This window comes from Haliotis cracherodii, unplaced genomic scaffold (assembly GCF_022045235.1).
Source record: "Haliotis cracherodii isolate W230 unplaced genomic scaffold, xgHalCrac1.p SCAF_13, whole genome shotgun sequence".
NCBI classification, from domain to species: domain Eukaryota; kingdom Metazoa; phylum Mollusca; class Gastropoda; order Lepetellida; family Haliotidae; genus Haliotis; species Haliotis cracherodii.
The window spans coordinates 26,194,045-26,207,078 of NW_027266268.1; the positions used below are offsets into that span (position 1 = coordinate 26,194,045).

At 40.6% G+C, this 13,034-nt stretch overlaps 1 pseudogene; it reads right to left on the reverse strand.

The window, feature by feature from the left end:
- Positions 1 to 332: 332 nt before the first annotated feature.
- Positions 333 to 13,034, reverse strand: part of LOC139458555 (cdc42-interacting protein 4 homolog) — a 28,583-nt pseudogene continuing 15,881 nt past the window's right edge.

The window sequence follows — 13,034 nt, forward strand, 5'->3', positions numbered from 1 at the left end:
ATCTGACTGATTGCAAGCATGGAGCTGTGGACTGACCACCTGAAAGATGACCTAGGTTACCTTGTCACCTGATGATAGTACTTTCACACATTCCAAGTCGGCTCTCAGTCTGTTAAAACAGGACGGTGCATTTTCTAGCATGGCTTGATGAAGGAACTATGGAGACGGTCTGTTCCAAACACTAGTGGGATTTGCCCGCTGCAGACACCTCAATGTTCTCCTGGTTATGAAACACGACACTCAATCAGCAGCTTGCATCCTGGAGATCTCGTTTTAACAACCGACAGTGACATCTTTCAGGTCTGTGAACTAGAGTAATGCTATATGGTGTGCTAGACTTGATCCTGATCGTACAGGTGGACCTCTATGTAGGATGTTGGCACGAAGCCCTCGGAGGTATCGTCCCGCTTGACCCGCGTCCACCCGTCGCCCTGGTCAGCCTCTATGATGTTGAACTCTTCATTCTCCAGCATGGAGATCGACCCTTCGCTGCTTCCTGAAAACCACAGCAACAGGGTGAGTTTATTTGGGAGAGGTAATGTAAAGTGAAATGGGGGTAATGTCATGTTAAAGACTATTGCACTTATATAGCGACGTGCATGCGTGTGCGTGTCTTCCTGTATTAGTCCGAACTATTGCCGGTCTTATAGTGCTAGCCCACTGAGAAACCATGCTGCAGTTCAACATGGACACTCCACTCAGACACAGTATACTGACTCCGAGCCAACCAGTCCTTGTCTTGTCCCCAAACTACTGAGTGTCAGGCAGGATAAAAACAACTACCTTCTTTTAACGTCTATTGGCATGACGTCTCCAGGCAGATGCTGTTTCAACAAGACCATGGAGGCGGTCTTATTTAGGAGGACTGTGTTTTCTGCTGTCTAATGACACATGGTCAACACGTGTACATAAAGATAAATCAGCATCAAGCTACTTTGGAACGGATGTTGTGATGAAAGTTGGCATGGGCTTTGCTACAGTTGTAGAACTCACCATCAAAAGGATATAATGCCCGACAGGTTCCGATGATAGGAAACGTTTCAAACTCATCCTCCCCCTCCTCATCTCCATCAATAGGCCTGAAACAGAAGGTCAGTATGAGACGTTAGCAGTGAGTGGGAGGCAGTTTCATATTACGATACAGTGAAGTTTCCACACAGAAACATAAATATAAGAGGTACATATCATATGTAAGGTTCAGCTAGATGTTTGTTTTCTATGGATTTGAAATGAACATTGCAAATATTCAGAGTAACATTTGTATCAACATCAAAACAATAGTTATTGTTAATAATTCTTGGAATACTACCTCTATTACATCACTGCCCTAATATTGTATTCAGACTGCGACCACACTAAAACTAAACAATCAGATTTTCATCAGAAGTCCTCCTCACTGTCAACTATACAACATTAGTCGTAACCCTAATAGCACTCTGGACGACCTATTCCATGTGCAAAGGCAGGTCATTTCGGGTCTAAATGACTTCATTTCCTTTCTAGATGTCATTTCCATTCTCTCAAAAGTCATAAAGGTGTCATCTATGACGTCACTTCTGGTTGTGACGTCACTTATTCCACTTGTGATGTCACTTCAAGTCAGGAGGAAAGCCCGAAGTGATTCAGGTCTCAGAAGTTACCACTTTGGTGAAACCCACAAGCTCGGGTGTGCTGCTTACAAATCTAGAAACATTACCAGGGCGAACCAGGATTCAAACCCACGGCAAACTGCCGCACCTTAGACGACTGGGTACCCCGTGCCCCCACAACAACCATGATGTGACAGACACTGACAGCATATACTTACGCATACACATTATGCTGCAGGTTTGGTGTTCCTGGCTCGGAGACCTGCTGTTGACTGGCTGGGGTACTGCCATCTGACACACTTGGGGACAGCGACTCGTTAGATGTACTGTGGCGCCGATGTTTACCATCAGCCTCACCTAGATAATTCTGGAACACATAACACAAACACTCATTTCATCACTCAATATGTCCACACTACCTAGTAAGTTGAATGCTGACTTTCGTGGAACATAGATAGCCTGGAAATAATTCAGGGACAATGTTGAACATGAAACTCATTATTGCCGGACACTTGTTTATCCAAACAACTAATTTCAGCAAGCAATTCATCTCTACGAACACAGTAGGTAGATTTACGTAGTCAGTAGTGAGGGGTATTGGCCTTTTGTATAGCCATAAATTGCAATAATGATTCATGTATTGCGATACATACCACAATATATTGCATGCCTTCTTTCATTTGTAATTTGTAACAAAATACTAAAAAAGGTCACATACATCACACTTCCCCTGCAGTTTTTTGACAACTTTGTAGTAGTCCACCATTTTGTTACTCTGGCCACAACACAAACGTAATAGACAGATCATATACAGGAGGCTGGTGGTGAATAATTGGGCTTCTTCGATCACAGGAATCAGATGCTAATTTCATAATTTCAACTGGAGTTGTCACTGATGTACATTTTGCCAACAAGATGAAATATGCATGATTTTGAAAAACCCAATATACGCCAGTATTTTCCAAACATATTGTCGGAAGTATTCATACGACAATCCTTCAGAACTCTCCAGTATAATGTTATATGTTTCAGGACCTACTGATTGACGAGAGTGATCTAACTGACGTGTCTGTGTGTCCACCTGCCCCCTGTGTCTGTACTTGGTATCATATTGTTTAAATGGCATCAACGTGTTTTCACTCACCTCAAACTTTTGCAGATCTTGCCGTAGATCATCTATCTTTTGAGCATTTTCTTCTATTTTCTTATCTAAGGTACTTGGATCTCCTAGAGCCGGGTTGTTTGCATAAACATCTTTCATCTTCAACATGCCTTCCCTGTAACAGCAAGCCATGTATACAGTCAAACACCGTTGTGTTGGAGTTGAGAGACCTATGTCAATACTGAGGTTCCACACAACCGAAAATGATAAATAAAGAAGGAACATGCAGGGGCAATGCTTTTACTTCGAGACAACAGTAAGTTTGACACAACAGTGTTTCACTGTAATCTCAAGGTATCCCTGTAAAGGCAAGTCCCACATAATCTCAAGCTGAATTAGAGCTATCACTGTAACAGCAAGTCCTAAATAATCTCAAGTTGAAACAAAGCTATCCCTGTAACAGCAAGTCCTATAAAATCTCAAGTTGAAACAAAGCTATCCCTGTAACAGTTTAACTCTACATTACCTCTATCTGTCCTACCCCCAAGGACTACCACCCTCCCACAACCCTACATTACCTCTCTGCCTGTCCTACCCCCAAGGACTACCCCCCTCCCACAGCCCTACAGTTCCTCTCTGCCTGTCTTACCCCCAAGGACTACAACCCTCCCACAACCCTACATTACCTCTCTGCCTGTCTACCCCCAAGGACTACCACCCTCCCACAACCCTACATTACCTCTCTGCCTGTCTTACCCCCAAGGACTACAACCCTCCCACAACCCTACATTACCTCTCTGCCTGTCTACCCCCAAGGACTACCACCCTCCCTCAACCCTACAGTACCTCTCTGCCTGTCTTACCCCCAAGGACTCCACCCTCCCACAACTCTACATTACCTCTCTGCCTGTCTTACCCCCAAGGACTACCACCCTCCCTCAACCCTACAGTTCCTCTCTGCCTGTCCTACCCCCAAGGACTACCACCCTCCCACAACCCTAGAGTACCTCTCTGCCTGTTCTTTGGCCATTTCCTTCTTGATTGCATCAATCTTCTGCTGCAGCTTCTTCCGACGCTGATTGGGAGGCAGGTCACTGAAGTCTTCCTTTGGGTCATCCACCTGAAGACAATCAAACCAGTCATATCTCACTCTAAACTGGTCAATATCCATGTAAACGCCCACCATCAAGCAGATATGTCACAAGTATCTTTAACAAATCGTTTCTAACAAAACATTTCGTATTTACCACAAAGCATGTCATTCACATAACAATACTCTACATGATCATTAAGCAAAGCGAAATAAGCTGCTAAATTTGCGTTCTTTATCTGTGGGATCATGCCATGTTACACAAAATTACTCAATGTTAATTTCATGGCAGGTCACAATTCATATACAATGATATGGCTGTATGTCACTGAAATGACCGCATATCATCATCACCATCATCATTCCTAAAGGACAACTGTATTAATGACAATGCCACAACGAGGTCAAGGGACCTCATACTAGCATCTACCACTGATAACCCTCAACATGCACGCATGCAATACCAAAGCATACCACAGCATGCAATTTCTACCACTGCTGTTTATAACCACCTAAAACCGTTTTGGTATTCCACTTACTCATTTGTAAGCACGAGACAGCGATTAAGCTGTCTATACTGTTTCATTACAAAATGTTATCAGATGAAATACTTAAATTAATCTTTTTGTTCTGTTTGTTGTTTAAGACCGCACTCAGCAATATTCCAGCTATATGACAGCGATCTGTAAATAATCAAGTCTGGACCAGACAATCCAGTGATTGACATCACAAGCATCAATCCATGCAGTTGGGATACGATGACATCCATCAACAAAGTCAGCGAGCCTGACCACCCGATCCCGTTAGTCACCTCTTATGACAAGCATAGTTGCCGTTTAGGGCAAGAATGGGTTGCTGAAGACCTATTCTACCCCGGATCTCCACCGGTCAGTTAAATTAATCAGTAGATCGTAAACAGCATTTACTGAGCACAGCAAAAATGTAAATAAATATCCCAGGCATTGATTAAATGTCCAGTGAATGGTGCCTCAGTCCATCAAATATCAAACCTGGACACTTGCTTAGGAAAAGTAAAGCATATCCTGCAAATGTAACACATTAAATCAACAAAAAATAATTCCAGGCAAAAAAAACCCACTGCGAGCCTAAGGACAATGTAATGTTCTGTTATGGACAACATGCAGAAAACACTGGTGAGAACGCAGGGAATGTTAAGTAGCCTCTTACACCAGTGTGAGGACAGGGTTGAGGAAGTCAACCTGACCCGCCTACTTGTGAAGTCAAGTGTTGATGTTGTGCAGCAACACTCCGATGACCCCATGGCTTGATTTACAGCTTCTGGCACAATAACAATACTCACTCTCTAATTGCACCTTGTAAACAAAGTCGTACCAAATAGTTGTCACATACTGTTCTCGCTTAGAATTCATAGCCTGAACTTCATGTAATAGAAATTGATTTCGTTATTTGTCAAGTAAACTGTAGTCTTCCATATTACAGAGCACATGTTATCAAGACATTAATCCATCCTCGTGGACAGTTGACATTAATGTATAGTTGCATGTTAAGTCAAATTAACATTTACACAAGCATATTTGTCAACTGTGGTTTGTATTCTGACTTTATGACTGCCCTGTGGCCTAGTGGACAGAGCGTCCGCCTGGAGAATGGAAAGTCAATGGTTCGCGTCCTTGGCCATGTCATATGGTACTTGTTGTTGCCTTGCCCGGTTCTCTGCATCAAGGGAATAAAACAAGGACTAGTCAGCTCAGTCTGTACACTGTGTCTGAGTGGAGTATCCATGTTATACTGTGGCATGGTATCTCAATGGGCGGGCACTGTAAAACCAGTTTTAATCTGGACTAGTAGTACAAGCAGCCATACACACTCATGCATGTATGTTGATATAAGTAAAACAATCTTGAACACGACGCTAAACCCCATTTCACCTCACATCAAACTTTAGAGTTTAATGAAGCATTTGCACATTTCAGAGTGAGTGAGAGAGTGAATGTTGTTTTTCGCTGAAGTATTTCAGCTATATGACAACATCCAGTAACTGAATTTCACACAGGAAAACCAGTGGTTGACAGCATGAGCAAATATCCACGCCAGCTAGAGCCATAGTATCAGAAAGATCCCAGGTTTAGAAGTGCTTAAGACAAACATCAGATACTTGGAATCCCCACCGACATGTCAGAGGGTATCAATGGGTATCAATGGGTATCAATGGAGATCCACTTCAACATCACTCCGTGGACATGTCATTTGTTTGCTTGCTGTCAAACCCCACACTCAGCAATATTCCTCCTCATAGAGTCTGGACCAGAAAATCCAGTGATGACATCATGAGCATCCATCTACACAAATGGGATACATCAACCAAGTCAACAAGCCTGACCATCTGAACCTGATAGTGGCCTCTTGCGGCGAGCATGGGTTGCTGAAGACCAATTTTAACCCGGATCTTGACAGGGTTGAATTCTGAATCAAATCGCAGCCACAAGAAATAACTTTACATGGTGTCGTACATTTGGGCACCTCCAGGGCACAGCCATGTTGTATTAGTAACAGTGTCATGTTAGAACAACACTGATGGTAATTAGAGTTCCCGGCCACCAACATCCAAAGGTCAAGGTCATCATGGTAGTTAAGTACAACAGAAATCATTTGGTTAATAACTCACAAAACAGTGCTGGAGATGGAACTAAATGGGACGGTTTGTTTGCTTTTCTTCCTTGTTTCTAAAAAAAGTATAGTTGCATCTATCTTTTTCAAAAGTTAGGGGAGATAATTATATAAAACATGGTGCTCAGGCTGGTTGCTTGTGACAATGGACGTATCATCTAAAGAGATGAAGATTTACACACGGTCACACTACGTAGCAAATTTGAGTTAACTTTCTTGAATATTTCTCTCCATAGATAGATATCCATATTTCTGTACCAACACTGCTTTGATGAAACAATTTCCTGTTATATACAATAGATAGACATGCACCTTTTTTGATGACATCACAGAGTCGCTACATGTTCTCTAAGACAGTTACCATGGTTACATACTGAAGAAAGTACATCTAGGACTACAAGTTGTCAATTTGTAACCTGGGGATGCCCTCTGTGAAACTTTCCCAATCATTATGCTGTGCTGTTTGTTAAAGTGCTCTTTGACAATGATTAAGAAAATTTCCCAGACCATCCCACGTTTTGTATCCCCATCTGGTGTTGTACAAGGGAGAAATATGTTCTTAAACAATAGCCCACAAGTGAAAATCAGATGCTGAAGCTGTTTTTTCAACCTATATAAGATTTGTTCCTCTCTGAAAATCCTGTTTTCAAACAAGATACAGCATCACAAGTCTACATAACTCACCTGTCCGGATTAATTTTGATTGTATTCCATGCACTTTAAACAGTTGCAACATAAATGTATTTCCTTGGGACTCTTCTGCAAAGATGCCCCATGCCAAACATTGTTGTTTGCGTATTTGATAGCACTACATGTTTGATAAACATCGGATCTTGACAACTATGTGAAAAGAAACTGTCATCTATCTTCACTGATAAAAGAAATTGGTTGGAGGTGCAATCTTCTGTTTGAGAACATGTTTCAAATATTTCTGGATGACAGATTCAACAGTCCTGACTGTTTGCTCAGAAGCCAGAGTGTGATGAATTATTTCCCCTTGTATATATACACCAGACAGGGTGGTAGATTCACAGTATATACCACAGATCCAGAAGTCTATGGCTAACCCAGTTGGAATCATATTACTTGTCATTCTGCTGCCATTTTTCAAAGCAAATGTCATCATGCTATACACATTCAGAGGAAATACAATTTGTTCCTTCCTGAGTAAAAGGATGCAAACACAATTCTTACTTCACAGAGCTCTCAAAAAAATGAATTCTTGTATTCGTTAAACAGGAAAAAGCCCATTGTGCAATTTCCGACATTTGCTTTGTAAAACAGGCAACAGAAAACATTGTGGAGCAGATTTGCCACACAGTGACAACTAACAGGCTGTAGTTATGACATTTCATTAACTAGTTTAACACTGTGTATACAACTGACTACACTAATCCTAGACATGACCAAATCAACTGTCACAGTGTGTTGCATCTGCTAACTCTAGGAACTGAGTAAGATGCAGGCTCAGTAGATCATCATATCAAACCATATCTGCCCAGGCCAGGATTGACAGCTCCATAATGAATACCAATAATGCTAGCAATATAATGGAGTCAAGAAAGAGACGTCCTTTTGTACATGGGATTCAAGGGTCTATTTAAAGGGAATTTGGGACGCAAATAAAATCTATTTGGTACGTATATTCAACATTTAACAAAATATGACGTACATAATAATTCCCTTTACCGGTATATATTCTATTTTTAAAATATTTTTCTCAGTCATTCAATTTCAAATCATGCCCTTTCATGAGCTAGGAATGAGTTTGAAAGTTTTTCGTCTGCGATCTGGATTCTGCCTTCGTAGAGTGAATATTAAGAATTGTGTTAAGTAGTCTTTGGGATTCAGGGGTGAATAAATGAGACCGAGTGAAAAAAATTAGAGGGGATTTGGGATTCAGAGGAGGAGGGGATGTTTTCTGAAATGCCATGTTCTGATATGATCATCTACTCAGCCTGTTCTGACACCTGGGTCTGGATGCTACAAGATATCATAGACACGGCATACCTGGATCTAACCTTCATATACACTGGGTACATGTGTGACACATAGCATACATATTTGACACATTGCATACATCTGTGACAAGTTGCATACATCTGTGATGTGATTGCAATATATTCCATACTTTAAGCTATGTTAGTATTAAATATATGCAAAATGTTACTGGGATATAAAAAATAATAATTTCGAAATGGTGTAAAAGTTGTTTGTTACAGGGCACAGGGATTACGTTTTAGAAATTGGTTTAAAAAAAGATGTGGGTTGCTAAGAAAGTGGACACTGTCCTATCAGAACGAACAGTTATCACACATGATAGGTTGTCATGGTGACATCTTAACTTTATCAGAAGTGATGTTTTTGTGAATTTGGATGATACTTATGAAACTTTGGATAGCTATTTTTCAACTTGAAATCTAAATTATAACTTTTTAAAGACAAGAAATTCAGAATTTAAAGGGAACATATTTCCTGCATTCCAACATAGGAACACCTAGTTTCTGAGAGCAAACATAGGAGTACTGTGTAGAGTGATTGTCTGTGGCTGTAATGCATGGTCTGTCTATGACATAGTGCAGTAGATCCAGTGAGAGAGACTGACGGACGACGGACAGTGACACAGACATACGAGGTGGGCGACATATTTACCGTGGTAGAGATTGTGGGTAACTGCGATAACAGCTAGAAACAAAATAAATACACACATAGCCTTCAGTTCCAAAGTATCTAGCTTGGATGAGCATCTCTAGCGCTCTATGCTTATATGGATTCAACTCTCTCTGTATGAAGCTACCCAAACTAAAACCAACCACTCTTCATATCAGACCGAAGTTGCAATTCATAGAAACATGTACGCACATTGTACCAAGTTGGGATACATTATCGTTAAAGAAGATGGATTAATTTTGAATTTTTTCACCAAGTCAAATAATAATTAACGCATCGAGATACTTTCTGGGTGTTGATGAAATCATCCAACTTGATTCCAAGTAGGCCTGGAAAACGTGCTGAAGAAGGTGAGGTTTCTAATAAAACTGTGCCAACCATCACCTCAGTTCGTCATAGTTCCAAACAAATGAGAAATGTAAAATTCTATTGTAATAAATCTTTGTCCTGGAAAAAAGCAATGTAAACAGTGACGCACAAAAGAACAAAATTAACAAAACAATACCTGGAAGCAATCTGACCATGCACCTTGACAAAGATACCCAGCATTATGCCATGATCAGCAGCTACCTCTAGTGTTCCATGGACTTATTGACTTCATAAAAGGGCTCCATTTCAGAACTTTAATTGTTGACTTATTACCTGTGGTTTACCATATCGCTGTAGTAACCCTATCTCAGTGCTGCCCCCTTAAAACAATTTAGATTTGGACTTGTTGCTACACGGAGCTGCTGACTGTGCCAGTGTTTTCCTAATAGATTCCCGATCCAAATGTGCATCGTACTTTATAGGCTTCAGCAAAGTGCCAGCGTCATCATCTAACGACAAATGCAACATGATTAACTTCATGAGACACTCGTCTTCACATACAAGTACTTATATTGTAGATGGAGCAACAATATATTTACTTATCGAGTTGGAAATCGGACTGGTAAAGATTTTTTATCTGCAATAGCTCTCAACGATGACAGCCATAAATCTGTACCTTCTCGAGGATCCATACCCGGTAAGTACATGGAAAGCTGCATGATGGAAAATAGATGTACACATATTTGAAGGCAAATCTATTAGGAAGCAAATTGTCTTGTGGTCTTCATGGGGTTATGATTCATGTACATACGGCAGGGTTGTTAGTGCCGATGTTCCAAATCGGGAATCTATTAGGTAAACATGATGGGACAGCTCGTAGCTGTGCATAGCGACATGTCAATATCAAGGCAGCACAGAGATACACTTACCTCAGCTATCTTTCCATATAGCTTTTACAAACGCATTCATAAAATTAAAGTAATGTGACATTATTCGGATGCTACGAAACTACATGGAACACAAGGTGTCCTCCCCATCTGGCCGACGCTGTCAAACTGCTTGCAGCACAACTACTCACACACCTACTCATGCCATGCTGAAAACATAGGACTGGGTACTAGACAGGAAACTCAGGGGAAACTATAATGCAGGATGGAAAACAGGACTGCATTCTTTACATACCAATAATCCAATGATCTTTAACATGAGGAAAAACAAATAATAACGGCTGGCTAGAAAATAAAACTTTGGTACAAAATTCTCCCGAGAAATTCTGTTGGTTGTTAACACTCACACAAATACATTGAAGAGAAACCTACAAACAAATTGAGTCAACAGTCAGACACCAAGCACTCAAATCGAAAAGAATATATCCTGACGAAAAATTGGAAGCGTCATAACATTAATACGTCTCTTGAGTTAAATCAGTTGTCAGGAAAGATGTATGCAATTCATGAAAATGAACTACGGTGAAAGGTCTGCTACATGAAACATGAGAATACATGTGAATACATGTGAATTGATGTGATGAACGTTATGTGCCCTTGAAGGATGAAGCCGACGATGAGGCAAGATGAAACATGTCTGACAACTGATCTAACACAGGAGCTTCACTGACATCCAACATCTAGTCTAACTGCCATCAAACAGACCTGAGATTTCTGCAGCAACAGTTAATGAAAATGTTCAGTCAATGTTTAAGAAGACAAATCATCTTTAGAAAACAAACTTGGAAATTCCACATATTTATAATTACAAATTGGGAATAATGGTAAAAACAACTGAGCACAACATATCTGTAGGAATGACTCCATTACGCCCCAAATGTTTAAATAAAAACCTTTTAAAAAAATTAAAAAAAGAATCTGCAAAAGTAACACCTAGAGTAGACCGTACAATGAAGTGCATGATAAATATTCACTTTACACATGATACAGTAGGTCAGATGACCATATGCAAGAGGTTGTGAAATACATCCGAGTGCATACCACACAGTCTCTACAGTGAAAGCTGTATTATAATCTAGCCTATCTGCCAATGCAACAAACACTCTAGCTTGGGTTAGTGGCATATGGCTGCCTACACATAGTTAAGAACATTAGGAATAAAGAAGATTTGCTATAGTATGGATAAACATACTTTTTTGAAAGTAAGACAAACGTTGATTCATTGTAAACAGAACGAATTCCCTCCCTGTAAATCACATCTACTGACAATAATACCTTGCCCTACAATAGTCAAAAACACATCTTGCAATCTAGCAGTACTACCAACACAGAGTAAGGGAACAATAAAGTGGGCGAAATATTTTGGCGTTCTTAAAGTTCCTCATAGTGTACCACCTGCTAACATTTTGTGAGTTCACACACACAGCTTGAGGCTGAATACTTACTGATCAATTACATCTGTGAAATAAAAGGGGGCTGGCAACGGTAGGATATTGTATTATGTAGGTCTTTTGGTCAAAGGTTCAAACACAGGATTTGAAACAGATATGTAGGATGCCCTATTCACTTCAAAAGTTTCTTTAAGTCTAGATGAGCCAACATGAAATAAAGCTTGGAAAACACCAGCAAAATCAGTGGACATGTGAGATGAGATGTCACAGTCATTACATTTAAAAGAATCTCTGAGTCTAGTTTACCTAAAGGATTACAATAAAATGTGGACTAACATCTAGTCTCTGAAATGAAAATATTTTACAGATAAAGTATCATCTTAATAAAATACAACAAAAAGGAGCCCAGGGACTTCATTTTGAGAAACTGCAGTAATCTAGACTTGCCAAATATTACAGACCAGCATGGGCTGTACGGGATCAATTTGTTTTCAGGTCTGTATGACAGACAAAGCAAAGTGCATCGTTCCCTTATGTTCGGTTGGTAGTACATGTGCTTCCTAAAAGAACAGTGCACACTCCTGTTAATATGCTAATTCAAAATGACAAATATGTTAGTAGAGAGACCAACAATCTGAACATGACCTACCTTTGATGACTGAAATAAACCAAATATTCCCCCTCGTTTCCGACTCTTGCCAGAAACAGTGGATGTCTTATAGGTATTTTTCATGTCTGAAGGCGCTGATTTGGGTGTGGAGTGGTTCGAGTTTTCGGTGGCCTGCATGTTGCTCAGATCTTCGAATGGAATGTCACTGGGGACCTGAAACCCTGACTTGTGCCTCTCGATAACCATCTTTGAATCCTGAAAACATAAGATGAGGTCCGCATAGCACTTAAATAGCGACGTACAAGTGTGTGTGAGTGTGTATGTGTGTGTGTGGGGGGGGGGGCGGGGGGGGGGGGGGAAGCAGTCTACTGCTACTCTGTACCCATGAAGAGCTTGGACAGAACAGGTCTCCAGGAACACATGCCTGCCAGAATAGGCGACTATGTTTGTCGTAAGGCAACTAATGGGATCAGGTGGTGAGTCTCGCTGACTTCCTTGATGAATTGTGTAGATCGATGCTCATGACGTCAATCAGTGGATTGTCTGGTCTGGACTCAATTATTTACAGACCGCCGCCATACAGCTGGAGTATTGCTGAGTGCGGGGTTAAACAACAAACAAACAAACAAACGAACAAAGACTCTAACTCTGTCATCTACTTCCTGGTAAGCATTAAT